The 17,944-nt window shown below is 44.8% G+C and overlaps 1 long non-coding RNA gene across 1 annotated transcript; it reads right to left on the bottom strand.

The window, feature by feature from the left end:
• Window positions 1–426: 426 nt before the first annotated feature.
• Window positions 427–16,421, bottom strand: LOC135978198 (uncharacterized). Its single transcript, XR_010595609.1, has 5 exons — window positions 15,528–16,421; window positions 13,804–13,833; window positions 11,238–11,270; window positions 8,675–8,707; window positions 427–1,980 (listed from the first exon to the last, which is right to left on the bottom strand). It is a non-coding gene; the product is annotated as an uncharacterized LOC135978198 (long non-coding RNA).
• Between the last annotated feature and the right edge of the window lie 1,523 nt (window positions 16,422–17,944).

A 17,944-nucleotide genomic window follows, 5' to 3' on the forward strand; every position in this document is an offset into this window, starting at 1 on the left:
TATAAAGCAACACCTGAAACTCCAGATTTTGAAACATGGGTGTGACACGCTATACCTTGGGGGAGTGTCCTGTAACCCCCATATTCCTCATTTTTATATAACCGTGATCTTGCATATAAAGCATGCCTGGTAAGGTATCAGGGGAAAGGTTATGATCTGCTGAAAGACATTGTTCTATCTAAACATATGTAGCACCAATGCATGTGAAATTATGAGAATTGTGTTGTACGGTTTTCACTAAAATATGCTGTGGGTTTCGGAGGCACCGAGATACTAGCTACACAGAGACAATGACAAGGGAAGTAACCTACACCGGGATGGGTGCTATTGAACAGACATCACTGGTCATTGTCCAGCAAGGGAGCTACAATGCAATGACTCACCTGCATGAGGCCACACCAAGGGAATTGCTCAATCTTGGCTGGGGACTCATGACACAGGGGCCCCATGCCTGGCCTTTCTCCTGCCCCCACCTATGCTGCAAGCAACAAAGACACTCACAGAAGACCGAAGACTACAGCAGAGAAGACTGACCCAGGTTTCAAGGGTGAAATCTGTACATGAAGGACTCCAATATCCAGTGGGGTGAGAAAATGTGCTTAATCTAGATGTTGCCCAGTCTTAATAGGGTTGAGAGCTTAGACTGCATGTTTATATTTTATTTTATTTTGGTAACTAACTCTGGTTTTTCACCTATCACTTAATATCACTTAAAATCTCTCTTTTGTAATCAAAAAATTTGCTTAACTGTTTATCTTTACCAGTGAGTTTGTACGAAGTGTGAGGCAAAACTGCTTAGGTTGGCAAAGGCTGGTGTATATCCACTTTCCATTGATGAAGTGGTGAAACAATTAATACATTTGCACTGCTTATCTTGAGCAGTGCAAGATGGTATATTCCTGAGGTACAGTGCTGGGAGCTGGGGGAATTTGGCTGGTGCCTTCTCTGTGTGATTTATGAGTGGCTCTGGAAGCATTCATGTAATCTAGCTGAGTGTGGGGCTCCACATGTGGTTGTGCTGAGTGATAACAGCTCCTGGAGGGGTTTGCTGCTGGTCACTAGCAAGGCATTGTGAGAGACAGCCCAGGCTGGAGAGAGTTGAGGGAGCACAGCAGTCCTGTAGTTCCAGGCTGCACCCTGGGGATCCCATCACAATAGGAACCATATTATTGGTCTGATTTACCATCATGAGAGAAACTAGGAGTGCCACTTGCTATCCGTTAAGGGAATGGGCTTCCATCACTTAACCTGGCCTCTGTTAAAATTATCAGGGTAATGTAGCAGACTCGTAAAGTAAAGTGAATTCGCAGTACTCACAGGCACAGCACCACTGACGCTGCGAACCTCTGCTCTAACTCCAATGGAGCTACATCAGTTTACTCTGGTGCATCTCCAATACAGAGATGTGGATTTACACCTCACTCACTTTATTATTTCCATCAGCTAGGCATTTGGCCCCACTAATGTTCATCGAGCTATAGATGAGTGACACCAGTCGTTGATCTGTCCCCACTTATTTTATTGGGGCAACACCAATTTACATCATCTGGGAATCTGCTCCCTTGTATAGATGAGGTCATGTATGTGATCGCCTATGGAGATACTATTATCCCCAGTCTCAGGTATGCAGATTCACAGGATTTCCAGTGAATCACAGCTCGCAATATGTATGACTCCATCTGGGACCTGGTCATAATGAAGAGAGCCCACAGAAACGCAGTAAATTGCCTACTTGTATAATGGGAGAATTGAAATTGCGATGAACACTCGGATTAACTCTTAGATATCCCTGTGGGACTTGGAAGGCCATAGCTTTGTGTTTTGCCTCACTCTTTCCACGTGTGTTTAGGCTATTCTAGCTGAACACTGGGATCAGGGTTCAGGCTTGCTAAGTGGTACTGATATGATATAAAACAGCTGGAGAGCAAAATAATGTTGAGTACTCACCTTAAAAAGATGTCGAGCTGGGCGTACGACCTCCTGGAAGGAAATAGTTAGAGTAGGATCAAGAAAGGCCCTTCTCCAAAATCACTTCAATGTAGTTGATTCCTCACAATGGCAACAGCTTTACCAGCCAGTTCTACACTAGAAGCACTTTGCCAGTACATTTCTACCAGTATACTAGTGTGCTTTTGCTGGTATAGCATATTCTCTCTGAAATGAGGCCATGTCTACACTAAAGAGCATATGCCTTTATGCCCTAGAGTACAGGCTGCATATGCTGATTTAAGGACTTGTTCTGATGTAATAACACCACCTCCCCGCTAGACGTTCAGTAAGCTGAGAGACTCAGTCTTGTGTCAGTATAGTTGCCTCTATGCTGGGAATTTTCAGCATAGTGTTTTTCACACTGCTAGCTGATATAGTGATGTTGGCAGAACACTGAAGTGTACACCAGGCCCAGCAATACCAGGAAAATCACAGTTTTGCTGGTTATAACTGCAGTTACAGTAGTCATGCCTGACCAACATGATTGCCTTCTATGATGAGATAACTGGCTCTGTGGATGAGGGGAGAGCAGTGGACGTGATATATCTTGACTTTAGCCAAGCTTTTGATATGGTCTCCCACAGTATTCTTGCCAGCAAGTTAAAGAAGTATGGGCTTGATGAATGGACTATAAGGTGGATAGAAAGCTGGCTAGGATGTCGGGCTCAAGGGTAGTGATCAACATCTCGATGTCTAGTTGGCAGACGGTATCAAGCGGAGTGCCCCAAGGGTCGGTCCTGGGGCCGGTTTTGTTCAACGTCTTTATTAATGATCTGGATGATGGAATGGATTGCATCCTCAGCAAGTTCGCAGGTGACAGTAAGCTGGGGGGAGAGGTAGATACGCTGGAGGGTAGGGATAGGGTCCAGAGTGACCTCGACAAATTGGAGGATTGTGCCAAAAGAAATCTGATGAGGTTAAAAAGGAAAAGTGCAGTGTCCTGCATTTAGGACGGAAGAATCCCATGGACTGCTACAGGGTGGGGTCTGACTGGCTAAGCAGCAGGTCTGGAGAAAAGGACCTCGGGATTACAGTGGATGAGAAGCTGGATATGAGTCAGCAATGTGCCCTTGTTGCCAAAAAGACTAACGGCATATTGGTCTGCATTGGTAGGAGCATTGCCAGCGGATCGAGGGAAGCGATTATTTCCCTCTATTCGGCACTGGTGAGGCCACATCTGGAGTATTGTGTCCATTTTTGGGCCCCCCACTACAGAAAAGATGTAGACAAATTGGAGACAGTCCAGTGGAGGGCAACAAAAATTTTTAGGGAGCTGGGGCACATGACTTACGAGGAGAGGCTGAGGGAACTGGGCTTGTTTAGTCTGCAGAAGAGAAGAGCATGGGGCGTTCCAGAGAGGATGGAGCATGGCTGTTCTCAATGATGGCAGATGACAGAACTAGGAGCAATGGTCTCAAATTGCAGTGCGGGAGGGCTAGGTTGGATATTAGGAAACACTACTTCACTAGGAGGATGCTGAAGCACTGGAATGGGTTACCTAGGGAGGTGGTGGAATCTCCTTCCTTATAGGATTTTAAGGCCCGGCTTGACAAAGCCCTGGCTGGGATGATTTAGTTGGGGTTGGTCCTGCTTTGAGCAGGGGGTTGGACTAGATGACCACCTGAGGTCTCTTCCAACCCTAATCTTCTATGATTTGTGACAGATCCAGACCAGTGGGGTACAGGAGTCTGGTAGAGGGCAAATATACTGGTCACTGGATGAGTAGTTTTCTGTTCCCTGAGTGGCCAGAGCAGGGGCTGCACTAGAGTAATCAGCAACCTGCTAGAACCAGTTAAGACAGGCAGGCTAATTAGGACACCTGGAGCCAATTAAGAAGAAGCTGCTAGAATCGATTAAGGCAGGCTAATCAGGGCACCTGGGTTTTAAAAAGGAGCTCACTTCAGTTTGTGGTGCGAGTGTGAGGAGCTGGGAGCAAGAGTTGCAAGGAGCTGTGAGGGTGAGTGTGAGGGTGTGAGTGTGAGTGTGTAGGTGTGGCTGTGATGCGGGAGGACTGAGGAGCACAAGCGTTATCAGACACCAGGAGGAAGGTGCTGTGGTGAGAATAAGGAAGGGGTTTGGAGGAGGCCATGGGGAAGTAGCCCAGGGAGTTGTAGCTGTCATGCAGCTGTTACACGAGGCACTATAGACAGCTGCAGTCCACAGGGCCCTGGTCTGGAACCTGGAGTAGAGGGCGGGCCCGGGTTCCCCCCAAATCTCCCAATTGACCTGGACTGTGGGTTCTTCCAGAGGGGAAGGTCTCTGGGCTGTTCCCCAACCCACATGGTGAATCTCTGAGGCAAGAAAATCTACCAATAAGTACAGGACCCACCAAGATAGAGGAGGAACTTTGTCACAGATTCTATAAGTTTTGCTAGCGCAGCTATGTCAGTAAGGAATCAAATCTCTTCACACCCCATACAGTTGGAGCTATGCCAGAAGAAGTCTGTATTGTAGGCATGGCCCCAGACAGCTCTGCGATGGGAAACAGTCCCCCTATCCTTGCTTCTCAGGGGTGAGATTAACCTCCAGAATCTGGACTATGGGAGCTTCCTTTCGTGCCTCTGATCCCTCAAGATAAGAATTAGAGATGATCAACATTTTTCATAATGAATTTTTCCAAGCAAATTGTCAGGTTTTTTTTTTTTACAAAATCAGAAATGAAAAAGTTTTGAATTTTTTTCACCCCCCGCCCCCTTTCTTTCTTCTTTTATGGAGCTGTTTGAAAAATTATAAGTGTGTTTATGGCAAATTTCAAAGGAAAATAGCATTTGAACTCTATTTGCAAACAGGACTCTGGGGAATCAAAAAATTCAAAACATTTTTGCTTTTATTTTTCATAATTTTCATTGGAAAAAAATCTTTCTTGAGTGGCAACAGCTAATTTAGACCCTATCGTTTTATATTATAGTTGGGATTTTGTTTTCCAATCTGCATTATTTTGCATTTATCAATATGGAATTTCATCTGCCATTTTGTTGCCCAGTCACCTAGTTTTTTGTGAGACCCATTTGTCACTCTTCAGTCTGCTTTGGACTTAAATATCTTGAGTAGTTTTGTGTATCATCTGCAAATTTTGCCACCTCACTATTTATCCCTTTTTCCAGATTGTTCATGAATAAAATACTATATGGAGATATACCTATCTCATAGAGCTGGAAGGGAGCCTGAAAGGTCATTGAGTCCAGCTCCCTGCCTTCACTAATAGGACCAAGTACTGATTTTACCCCAGCTTCCTAAGTGGCCCCCTCAAGGATTGAATGTACAACCCTGGGTTTAGCAGGCCAATGCTCAAACCACTGAGCTAACCCTTCCCCCTGGTCCCACTATGGACTACTGCGGGACACCACTATTTACCTCTCTCCCTTCTGAAAATTGACCATTTATTCCTACCCTTTGTTTCCTAACTTTTAACCAGTTACTGATCCATGAGAGGACCTTCCCTCTTATCCCATGACAGCTCACTTTGCTTAAGAGCCTTTGATGAGGGACCTTGTCAAAGGCTTTCTGAAAATCTAAGTACACTATATCCACTGGATCCCCTGTCCACATGCTTTGACCCCCTCAAAGATTTCTCTTTACAAAAACCATGTTGACTCTTCCCCAACAAATTATGTTCATCTAGGTGTCTCGTAGTTTCAACCAGCTTGCCCAGCACTGAAGTTAGGCTTACCGGCCTGTAATTACCGGGATCACCTCTTGAGTCTTTTTTTTTTTAAATTGGTGTCACATTAGCTATCGTCCAGTCATCTGGTACAGAAGGTCATTTAAATGCTAGGTTACATAACAGTTAGTAGTTCTGCAATTTCACATTTGAGTTCCTAGAGAACACTTGAGTGAATACCATCTGGTCCTGGTGACTTATTACTGTTTAATTTATCGGTTTGTTCCAAAATCTCCTGTAATGACACCTCAATCTGGAACAGTTCCTCAGATTTGTCACCTAAAAAGAATGACTCAGGTTTGGGAATCTCCCTCACATCCTCAGCCGTGAAGACCGAAGCAAAGAATTCATTGAATTTCATCTGCCATTTTGTTGCCCAGTTACCTAGTTTTTTGTGAGACCCCTATCTAACTCTTCACAGTCTGCTTTGGACTTAAATATCTTGAGTAGTTTTGTGTATCATCGGCAAATTTTGCCACCTCACTGTTAATCCCTTTTTCCAGATTGTTTATAAATAAAATAATATATGGAGATATACCTATCTCATATAGCTGGAAGCAATCCTGAAAGGTCATTGAGTCCAGCCCACTGCCTTCACTAACAGGACCAAGTACTGATTTTACCCCAGCTTCCTAAGTAGCCCCCTCAAGGATTGAATTTACAACCCTGGTTTTAGCAGGCCAATGCTCAAACCACTGAGCTAACTCTTCCCCCTGCTTCCTGTATGGACTACTGCGGGACACCACTATTTACCTCTCTCCCTTCTGAAAATTGACCATTTATTCCTATCCTTTGTTTCCTAACTTTTAACCAGTTACTGATCCATGAGAAGACCTTCCCTCTTATCCCATGACAGCTTACTTTGCTTAAGAGCCTTTGATGAGGGACCTTGTCAAAGGCTTTCTGAAAATCTAAGTACACTATATCCACTGGATCACCCTTGTCCACATGCTTGTTGACCCCCTCAATGAATTCTAGTAGATGGGTAAGGCATGATTTCTCTTTACAAAAACCATTTTGACTTATTACTGTTTAATTTATCAGTTTGTTCCAAAACCTCCTCTAATGATACCTCAATCTGGAACAGTTCCTCAGATTTGTCACCTAAAAAGAATGACTCAGGTTTGGGAATCTCCCTCACATCCTCAGCCGTGAAGACCGAAGCAAAGAATTCATTTAGTTTCTCTGCAATGGCCTTATCATCCCTTATTGCTTCTTTAGCATCTTGATCGTTCAGTGGCCCCACTCGTTGTTTAGCAGCTTCCTGCTTCTGATTTACATAAAAAAAATTTGCTATTACTTTTTGAGTCTTTCGCTAGCTGTTCTTCCAATTCTTTTTTTGGCCTTCCTAATTATATTTTTACACTTCACTTGCCAGAGTTTATTCTCCTTTCTATTTCCTCAGTAGGATTTAACTTCCACTTTTTAAAGGATGCCTTTTGCCTCTCAGTGCTTCTTTTACTTTGTTGTTTAGCTACGGTGGCACTTTTATGGCTCTCTCTGTGTTTTAATTTGGGGTATACATTTAACTTGAGCCTCTATTATGGTGTCTTTAAAAAGTTTCCACGCAGCTTGCAGGGATTTCCCGTTTGGCACTGTACCTTTTCATTTCTGTTTAACTAACTTCCTCATTTTTGTATTGTTCCTCTTTCTGAAATTAATGCCACCATGATGGGCTGCTGTGGTTTTTTCCCCACCACAGGGATGTTAAATTTAATTATATTATGGTCACAATTACCAAGCAGTCCAGCTATATTCACCTCTTGGACCAGATCCTGTGCTCCATTTAGGACTAAATCAAAGATTGCCTCTCCTCCAGGACTAGCTTCTCCAAGAAGTAGTCATTTAAGGTGTCAAGAAACTTCATAGCTGCATCCTGTCCTAAGATGACATGTACCCAGTCAATATGGGGATAGTTGAAATCCACCATTATTATTGAGTTGTCTTCTTATAGCCTCTCTAATCTCTCTGAGCACTTCACAGTCACTATCACTATTTTGGTCAGGTGGTTGGTTGTATATGAAATTACTATCCATAGAGATGCTATGGTTTGGTTCATTTAAGATTTTTACTTCATTGGACTCTGTTTTTTCACATCTAGTGCCACTCCCCCACCAGCACGACCTCTTCTGTCCTTCCGATATAAAGAAATAGTATTTTTCAATTCACCTCATACAAGGGCTGAAATGCAATCTCTTTTGTGTGAAAGTGCAACTTTCTAATGTAGATTTTATTTTAAAATAACTGCACTCAAAAACAAAACCATGTAAAACTTTAGAGCCTACAATTCCAGTCAGCCCTACTTCTTGTTCAGCCAATCGCTAAGACAAACAAGTTTGTTTTCATTTACGGGAGATAATGCTGCCTGCTTCTTATTTACAATGTCACCTGAAAGTGAGAATAGGCGTTTGCATGGCATTCTTGTAGCTGGCACTGCAAGGTATGCTAAACATTCATATGCCCCCTCATGCTTCAGCCACCATTCCAGAGGACATGCTTCCATGCTCATGACACTTGTTCAAAAGAAAATGTGTTAATTAAATTTGTGACTGATTGTATGTCTCCTGCTCTGTTTTACCTACATTCTGCCATATATTTCATGTCATAGCAGTCTCAGATAATGACCCAGCACATGCTGTTTGTTTTAAGAACACTTTCATTGCAGATTTGACAAAATGCAAAGAAGATACCAATGTGAGATTTCTAAAGATAGCAACAGCACTCGACCCAAGGCTTAAGAATCTGAAGTGCCTTCCGAAATCTGAGAGGGACGAGGTGTGGAACATGTTGTCAGAAGTCTTAAAAGAGCAACACTCAGATGTGGAAACTACAGATCCCAAACCAACCAAAAAGAAAATCAACCTTCTGTTGGTGGCATCTGATTCAGGTGATGAAAATGAACGTGTGTCAGTGCGCACGTTGCTTTGGATCATTGTCGAGCAGAACCAGTCATCAGCATGGAAGCATGTCCTCTGCTGTCCAGCTGTTTTATATAATCATTCCAAAGTAATTTTGAGTACTCACCCCTACAAGACCTTCAACTGGACGCGCAACCACCTGTAAGGAAATAGAGCAGGATCAAGAAACTCCTTCTCCAATATCATTTCAAGGTTGTTGATTCCTCACAATGGCAATAGTGTTACCAGCCAGTTCTACACTAGGAGCGCAATGCCAGTGTAGATCTACCAGTATACTAGTGTGCTTTTGCTGGTATCGCATATTCTCCTCTGAAAGAGAAATGAGGCCATGTCCACACTACAGAGCCTATGCCTGCATCAGCCCTAGGCTAGATGATGCATATTCTGATATAAACTTTTTTACACCCGATACAGATGGAGCTATGCCAGCAGAAGTCTGTATTGTAGACATGGCCCCAGAGAGTTCTGCGAAAGGAAACAGCCCCCCATCCTTGCTTCACAGGGGTGAGTTTAACCTCCAGAATTTGGATTATGGAAGCTTCCTTTCATGACTCTGATCTTTCAAGATAAGAATTAGAGACGATCGACATTTTTTGTAATGATTTAAAAAAAAATAGCAATTTTTTTTTCCAGAAAACTAATACTTTTTAAAACAAAATCAGAAATGAACAAGTTTTCCATTTTTTTTTTCATTTACTTTCACCCCCTTTTTTTTCTTCTTTTCTGGAGATCTTTGAAAAATTATAAATGTGTAAATTTCAAAGAAAAATAGCATTTCAACTCTATTTGGAAATTGGACCGTGGGGAATGAAATGACAAAATTCAAAACATTTTTTGGTTTTTATTTTCATTATTTTCATTGAAAAAATCAGAAAAAATGGAAGAAACTTCTTTCATTAAAATTTTCATATTGAAACAAAATCTTTTTTTCATGAAAAATAAAAAATATATTAAGTGACAAATTTTCAACTTCCTCTACATTTTTCTCATTTCAAAAATGATGAAGCATCCAAGTTTCTAGTTTTCAAAAAAGATAAGAAACATATGAGGGGAGCTCAATGCACAGCTGAGGGTAGTCACCACTTTTGGGAATGAAGTCTAAGTCATCTCTGCTTGAGCCCACGAAGAATGAGATCCACTAGATCAGGGGTCTCAAACACGCGGCCATTGGGCCAGGGCTCTTCTGTGCGGCCCACCAAGCTGCCTGTGCCCCCGCCCCTATGCCTACCTCCAGGCCAGGGCTCCCTGAAGCGGCTGGCAGAATGTCCCTTCGGGCCCGGAGGGACGGGGGAGGAGGCAGAGGGCTCCTGCGTTGCCTCGCTTCAAGGTACCGCCCCCCGCAGCTCCCATTGGCCAGGAACAGGGAACCGCGGCCAGTGGAGGTACTTGGAGGAGCAGCAGCAGGGAGCCCTGTACCCACCCCTGCTCCCCCAAGGGCTGTGGTTCCGGCTGCTTCCTGGAGCTGAGCAGTGCGGGGGCCAGGGCAGGCTCCTGCCTCCCTGCGCTCCCGATGCGCTCCGCTGCCACCCTGGCGCCACTCTAGCTAAGTGGCGCCAGGCCGGAGCTCGCACCCCGCACCTCTCCTGTACCACAACCCCCTGCTCTGAGCCCCCTGCCGCATCACACACCCATCCTGCATCCCAATTCCCTGCCCTGAGCCCCCTGCCACATCCGGCACCCTTCCTGCACCCCAACTTCTTGCTCTGAGCCCCCTGCCACACCCCACACTCCTCCTGCACTCCCTGCCCTGAGCCACCTGCTGCACCCTGCACCCCAACCCCCTGCCGCACACCTCACACCTCTTGCACCCCACACACACCAACTCCCTGCCCTGAGCCCCCTGCCACACCCTGCACCCCTCCTGTACCCCCTGGTGGCAGGGAAGGGGCAGTATTGGGGTGGGGACTTTGGGGAAGGGGGGGAAAGGGGCGGGGAAGGGGCGGGGCCTCATGGAAGGAGTGGAGTGGGGGCAGGGCCGGGGGCAGTGAGGTGGGGGTATCAGTGATGTGGCCCTCGAGCCAATGCACTAGTCCTCATGTGGCCCTCATGGTCATTTGAGTTTGACACCCCTGGACTAGAGTCTAAACAAACGAGGAAAACAAGATATCAGAATGACCTATGTATAAACAAAATGCAGCTGTTGCTCATTATTGTCTGTAACAAAAGGTATAAATGCTTGCTGTAATTGTTTACCTGTGGAGAGACCTGTTTAGCTCTCTCCCTCTATGCAATTGCTTGAGAAAATAAAGTATCTTACTTGCTGTACCCAAACAAAAAGTGAGAACTCTGTTATTCTCTGACACTGTCCATAGTGATACTATTATCCCCGCTCCAGATGTGCAGAATGACAGCATTTGTTGCCAATCACAGCTCCCAGTTTTATGATCCTACTAGGCAGTGGTTCTTAACATGGGTATAAAGAACAGGTCCCACGGAATCCCCACAAAATGGCTACTAGCAGAATAGAAGAATTGACACTGCAAAGGACATTTGGATTGATTCTGACACACCCTTTGGGATTTAGACTACCATTGCTTCGTCTCTTGCCCCAATCCTGGCAAATCTGTCCAGGCTATTCCAACTGACCACTGGCTTAGGGTTCAGGTTTGCTAAGAGCCACTGTGAGAACAGAAAATAGCCTGACAGCAAATCAAATTTGGAATACTCACCCCAGGAACTCTCCCAGGTACGTCCTCAGCAGCCTGTAAGGAAAAAGCTGGGAGTTACTTGATCCTACACTTTCTCCAGTATCATCAAAATATAGCTACTTCCCTCCCATTGTCCATAGCTTAACCACGCCATGTCCACACAAAGAGCACCGTGTCAGTGTAGCTATCCCAGCGTACCAGTGCGCTTTTGTGGGTGCAGGTTATCCTAGCGCATTCTGAACTATATAATCTATATGGGCACAAGCAGAGGTTTTTTTCTATAACTGTGTCCGGGTGCTTTTGCCAGCGCAGCCATGTCAGTCAGAGATCAAACATCTTCACACCCCAGACCGACACCGCTATGCAAGCAGAAGTCTGTAGTGCAGACAAGGCCTCAGATAGTCAACATTCCCACTGCCCTTCTTTCTCAGCGCTGGGATTAACCTCCAGAGTTTGGCAGTTTCCTTACTCCTCCAGATAAGAATTAGAGCTGGTTGAAATTTTTCCAAATGAATTTATATAAATATATTGTCCATTGTTTTTCAAATTTTTTTCTTCTTTGGAGAAATTCAGAAGTGAAAAACGTTTGCAGGTTTTTTATTTATGATTCCCACCCCCCTTTTCATTTCACCAATGATGTTCCTTTTTCTGGGGGGTACAAAAAATGATGTGTGTTTTAGAAATTAAAAAATAATTGCGAGTTTCAACATTTTATACAAATTTTTTTGGAACTTTGTTTTTTTAATGAAAAACTTAAAATTGTCCCCCTTTATTTTTCCACTGACAAGGGCGGGAGATCTAAAACCAAAGCTTTCCCCATGTTTTGGTTTTCATTCTTTGTGTTAAAAATCAGAAGAAATTGGAAGACACAAATTTTTCAATGAAACTTTTCATATTAAACAAAAAATATATTTTGTTCACTAGAGCTGGTTGAAATTTTTTCATTAAAATAATTTTTCGACTTAAAAGTTGTTTTTCAGACAAGGTTTTGTAGAAAAAAAATCATTTAGATGAAAAATATGAATCTAAAAAAATTGGGTGAAAAATGTTGTTGATTTTGGTTTTCCAAAACTAAATATTTGTACTGAAACTTTCACAATGTGTTTTGAAAACCAAAACTGTATGGTTCTCTTTTTCAATTAAGAAACCAACAAGATTCCCTGGGCTCTTTTTAAAACTAGAAGAAAAAGATGAATTTAGAAGCTCTTTTATTGAACTTATTTCTCCTGAGGAGAGATGAGGGTCTTTCCTGGACTCTCACGGAGGCTAGGAGGAGATTTTGAAAAACACAGTGAGCAGTTATGCACCCAGCACTCCTCGGGGGCAGTTTCGTTCAGTGGCTAGGTCACTGGATCATGAGTCAGGAGAGCTGTACAGGTGGTACTGTCATACAAATAACAATAACTGACTGCCCAGGTTACTCCAGCCGAACACTGGGCTCAAGATTTGGGCTTCTTAGAGACAGCACGATAATATAAGTGTTCCTGACAACGAAGTAATTTCTGAATAGTCATTGGCAGGCACTAAGGATATCCCCACCATCTGACAGGAAATCAAACCGGAATGAATTGATACTGCTCTTTCTGCATTATCATCCAAACAAAGCTAATTTCCGCCCAGTGCAGGCAGGAAACTTTGGTTTTAGAAACATTCCACCTCCCCATTATTCTTCCCATCAGAATTAATCACTAGAATCTATGAGAACTGGATCTCTTTTATTTAGTCTGACATCCCATGGTGAGAACTAATATTCCTAGATTTTAAGGCCAGAAGGGGTCATTAGACTCATCTAGACTGACCTCCTGCATAACAGAACACAGATTCTGACCCAGTGACTCCTGCATCTAGCCCATAACTTCTGTTTTATTTAGTGCATTATTTTTAAAAAGATCCCATCTAGATTTAAAGATTTTCAGGGATTAAGGCCACTTCTACACTCCCACTTATGTCAGAAAAACTTATGTCTCTCGGAAGTGTAAAATAAATACCCCCCCCCCCGAGTGACAGACATTTCGCCAGCATAAGCGGCAGTGTGCACAACGGTATGTTGGTGGGAGAGCTTCTCCGGCCGACATCTCTACCGCCGCTCGTTGGGTGTGCTATAATTACATCAACAAGACAGATCTCTTCCGTCGCCATAGAGCGGCTACATGACCTGTTACAGTGGCACACCTGCATTGGTACAGCTGTGCCCCTGTAAGGTCTCTAGTGTAGACATAGCCAGAGACTCCATCACCTCCTAAGTTAATCGTTCCAATGGTTATTTAATACTGTTAAAAAGTAGCACCTTCTTTCTTGATTCAATTTGTCTAGTTTCAGGTTTAGATTATTGGATCTTGTCTTCCTTTGTTTGATTAAAGAGCCATCTCCCATCAGAAATCTTTTTCCCCTGCAGTTACGTGTATACCAGGATCAAGTCACCTCTTAACTGTCTCTGTGGTAAATTAGATTGCACTGCTTGTGTTTGCACTCCCCGGGCTCTCTCAGCTAGCCTAACCTCTGACCCACCTCTGGAGGCCAATGGGCTTCCTATGTTTAATCTGGCTAATGTAAAAGCTCCAAAGGAGAGTAAATTCTGAATACTCACAGACACGCCCCCTTTAAGTCCTCCATCAACCTACAGGAAAAAAGCAAGTTACTAAAACTTTAATTCCTTGTTGCTGCTCTTTCTCTGGGAGCAGTGAAATGAAAATGATGTCCTGAAAGGAACTGGGCTCAAACGTCTGCTGGTTGGGAAATGGGAGCCAGTATGGTCTGGTAAAAAGGGAGCTGGGCTGGGAGACAAGAGCTCGGGGATCTGTTCTGGGCTCTGCTGCTGACTTTTCCGGTGACTTTAGATGAGTTGCTTTCCCTCTCTGTGCCTTTCTTTCTTCTCTTTGCCTTCCTTCATTTAGTCTGATAGGTCAGTGTTAAATGGGACTCCAACTGGCAGGGCTGTGTGCATGGGGGAGCAATCATGGTCACAGGCCTCCCCCCAATAATCATTGGGGTCACAAAACTTTTCTGGCGCAGGGCCACGGAGGCAGGGAATATCAAGTTCCTGCCGGGGCTGGGGCCGGGTGCAGGGAGGGGGGGCAGCAAGATCCTCCCAGGGCCAGAGAAGATTTCTGCCCCCAATGATTATTGGGGGGCAGGGGGACTGTGACCCTGATTGCCCCCCCATGCGCACACCCCTGCCAGTTGGAGTCATAGATACAAGCGTCGTGTCAGTATGGCGATCCCAGAGTACTACTGCACTTTTGTCTGTGTAGTTTATTCTAGCTGACTCCCAGTGAAATAATCTCTATGGCAAATGCAAGGTTTTGCTGCTATGAATGTGTCTTCACAAGGGCAATTTGCCAGCAAGCCACGCCGGTCTGAGATCGAATATCTTCAGTCCCCAGACCAACACCACTTTGCCAGCAGAAGTCTGTAGTGTAGAAATGTCTCCAGACATCTCTGTGATGGGCAACGTTCACACTGCCCTTCTTTCTCAGTGCTGGGATTGATCTCTAGAGTTTGGCAATTTCCCTACTGCTCAGGAGAAGAATTGGAGCTGGTTAGAATTATTACATTTTTTTTCTAGACTGACCTCCTAAATGACACAGAGCACAGAATCTCCTTTTCTGATGATATCCCATCAAGATTTAAAGACTTTCAGTCATTAAGGCCATATCTATACTACCATTTACATCGGCAAAATTGATGTGGCTCAGTGGTGTGAAAAAAATATCTCCTGAATGACATACGTTTCGCCAGCACAAACAGTAGTGTGCACAGCGCTATGTTGGTGGGAGAGCTTCTCCCACTGCTCATTGGGGGTGGTTTAATTACGTGGATGGGAGAGCTCTCTCCTGTCAGCATAGAGCAGCTACATGAGATGTTACAGTAGCAGAGCTGCATTGGAACAGCCATGCCGCTGTAAGGTCTCTGGAATATACGTAGCCAGAGACTCCACCACATCCTGGGTTAATCGTTCCAACGGTTAATTAATACTGCTAAAAGTTTTCACCTTCCCTCTTGATTTAATTTGTCTAGCTTTAGCTTTAGACGATTGGATCTCGTCTTCCTTTGGTTGATTAAAGAGCCATCTGCCATCAGAAATCCCTTCCCCCTGCAGTTACGTGTATACCAGAATCAAGTCACCTCTTAACTATTTCTGTGGTAAAATAAATAGATTGTGCTTCTTGTCTTTGGACTCCTCAGGATCTCTCAGCTAGCCTAATCTCTGAGCCCTCCTCTGGAGGCCAATGGGCTTCCTATGTTTAATCTGATTTAAAGGTCCCAAGCTAATGTAAAAGCTCCAAAGGAGAGTAAATTCTGAATACTCACAGAAACGCCCCCTCCAGATCCTCCATCAACCTAAAGGGAAAAAGCAAGTTACTAAAACATTAATTATTTGTTGCTTCTCTTTCTCTGGGAGCAGTGAAATGAAAATGATGTCCTGAAAGGAACTGGACTCAAACGGCTGCTGGTTGGAAAATGGGAGCCAGTGTGTTCTGGTAAAAAGGGAGCTGGGCTGGGAGACAAGAACTTGGGAATTTCTTCTGTTTTCCCTCTCAGATGACATGTGGCAAAATTAATCTGATAGCGATGGAGTCAGCCTAGATATCCTTGATAGGATACAATTTACAGTGATTTCCTATGACTGTTGCCAAGAGCAGTGCATTCTGTGTAATTTTGGAAGGATCTCCTGTGAGATATTTAGTGGGTACCCAAAGGAATTGTGGAACACTTCATGCGTGTCCAGTGGACTTGTAGAAGAATAGATCATCCTCCCATGAAGCCCCAATCAGGGCACAGCTGACCCTATAAGAGGGCTGTGGAGATTTTCGAAAGCCCTCTGCAGCAGGTGGCATTTCCAAATTGCCTTTGTAACATGGAAAAACTGCGGGAAATGCTCCTTGCTTGGTAACCTTTACCAGACAAGAAACCAGCTGGAGCAGGGTTGATTGACCTGATATGTATAAAACTACATGAGGTGAGGAGAGAATCACATGATATTTATGCTGTTGTCATTACAGATGCTATTACCCACTTTGTCGTTATTGAAGCTACCAGAGCCCTGTAAAATGAGGGGTATTTATTATGTGTATTACGCAGGGCCGACGCTTCCATTTAGGTGACCTAGGCGGTCGCCTAGGGTACCAGGATTTGGGGGGGCACCTATTTGGCGGTGGCGGGTCCTTCTGCGCTCCGGGTCTTCGGTGGCAATTCTGAAGTGGGTCCTTCACTTGCCCCGGGACCCGCCGCCGAAGTCCCCCGAAGACCGGGAGCGTGGAAGGACCCTCCCGCCACAGAATTGCTGATGACGACTGGGAGTGCGCAAGGACCCCCGCCTAGGGCGCCAAAAACCCTGGCGCCGCTCCTGGTATTACGGTAACTTCTAGAGGCCCCTCCTGACTATCCATTGACCAAATGGAGCTACAGACAATTTACATCACCTGGGGGAGCTGGCTTCATCGACTCCAGTAGTTCTATGGGCCATTTACAACAGCTTGGCCCTGCTCCTAACATCATTCTACCCAATCCTGGAAACCTGTTCAGCCCCCCACCAGGCTACCAGAAGTCAGGTCATGCAGTAACTTAAGAACTGCTGCTCTAGATGAGACCGATGGGCCAGTGTAGCCTGATATCCTGCCGGGGCTGAAACAGAGGAATGGGCTCCTTAGTCTGTTATCCTCCAAAAACATAGGCCGGTTTTGCAGTGCTGCCCTCATGGTGTGTCTGTGCAGCACCTGGCAAAGGGGCCCTGATTCCAGTTGGGTCCAGGTCTGTCCCTCACTGTGTCTGTTGAACACCCGGCACAATAAATCCTCACCAGAGTGTGGGCACGGACTGTCTCTCCTGTGTCAGGGCAGCGCCCAGCAAAGCGGGGTCCTGATTTCAGATGGACCTGCTAAGTGCTACTGTAATACAGATAATAAGTACATCATCTCACCAATGGAGCTCCTCTGGTGCTCTCCAGGGAGAGGAGCCCTATGAGGAAAGCGGCCACGTACGACACCTTCATCTTTGTGTCTTTACTCTGTCGGGAGCGGAGTTGTTTCTGGTCTGGCATGCTCAGTGGGAGATGGCAAGGCTGAGCACTCTATTTATACTGTATGCTGGGCTGGGCACTGCACACCTCACTGTTCCAAGCCCAATAACGTGATTGCAGTGAGAGCCAATTTCTTCCTTCTCCTCCCCTAGTCCCTCCCATTCCTCCTTCCCCGCATCACACCGTCATTCCCTCCTAATCTTTCCTCCACCACATCCTGTTGCATCCCAGACTTTCATACTCACCTTTTCATTGTGCAGCAGTCCCAGGTTTTTGAGACTCTAGAGAGGCTGAGCTAGGTCAGGCCATAAGAAACAGGTCACAACCCCAGTATTCGTTGGTCTGGAGCACACATTTGAAAATAGGAAGTAGGTTCCTAAGTGGCCAAGGCACTTTGTGTTGATATAATTGAAGTGGTGGAACTCCCCTAATGGTATTGCTTATTACTATACGGAATTATTATGTAAGCTATGTCTACACTACTGCCTATGTCAGCAAAACGTATGTCACTCAAGGATGTGACTATTCCATCCCCCGAGTGACATAAGTTACATTGACATAAGCGCTAGTGTGCACGGCGCTACATCAGCGGGAGAGTTTTTCCTCCTGACATAGCTTATGCTGCTCGCGGGAGTGGTTTTTTATGCTGGCAGGAGAGTTGTCTTCCGTCGGCATAGAGCGTCTTCACCACACATAAGTGTAGACATGG

This window comes from Chrysemys picta, unplaced genomic scaffold (genome assembly GCF_011386835.1).
Source record: "Chrysemys picta bellii isolate R12L10 unplaced genomic scaffold, ASM1138683v2 scaf165, whole genome shotgun sequence".
In the NCBI taxonomy this organism is placed as follows: domain Eukaryota; kingdom Metazoa; phylum Chordata; order Testudines; family Emydidae; genus Chrysemys; species Chrysemys picta.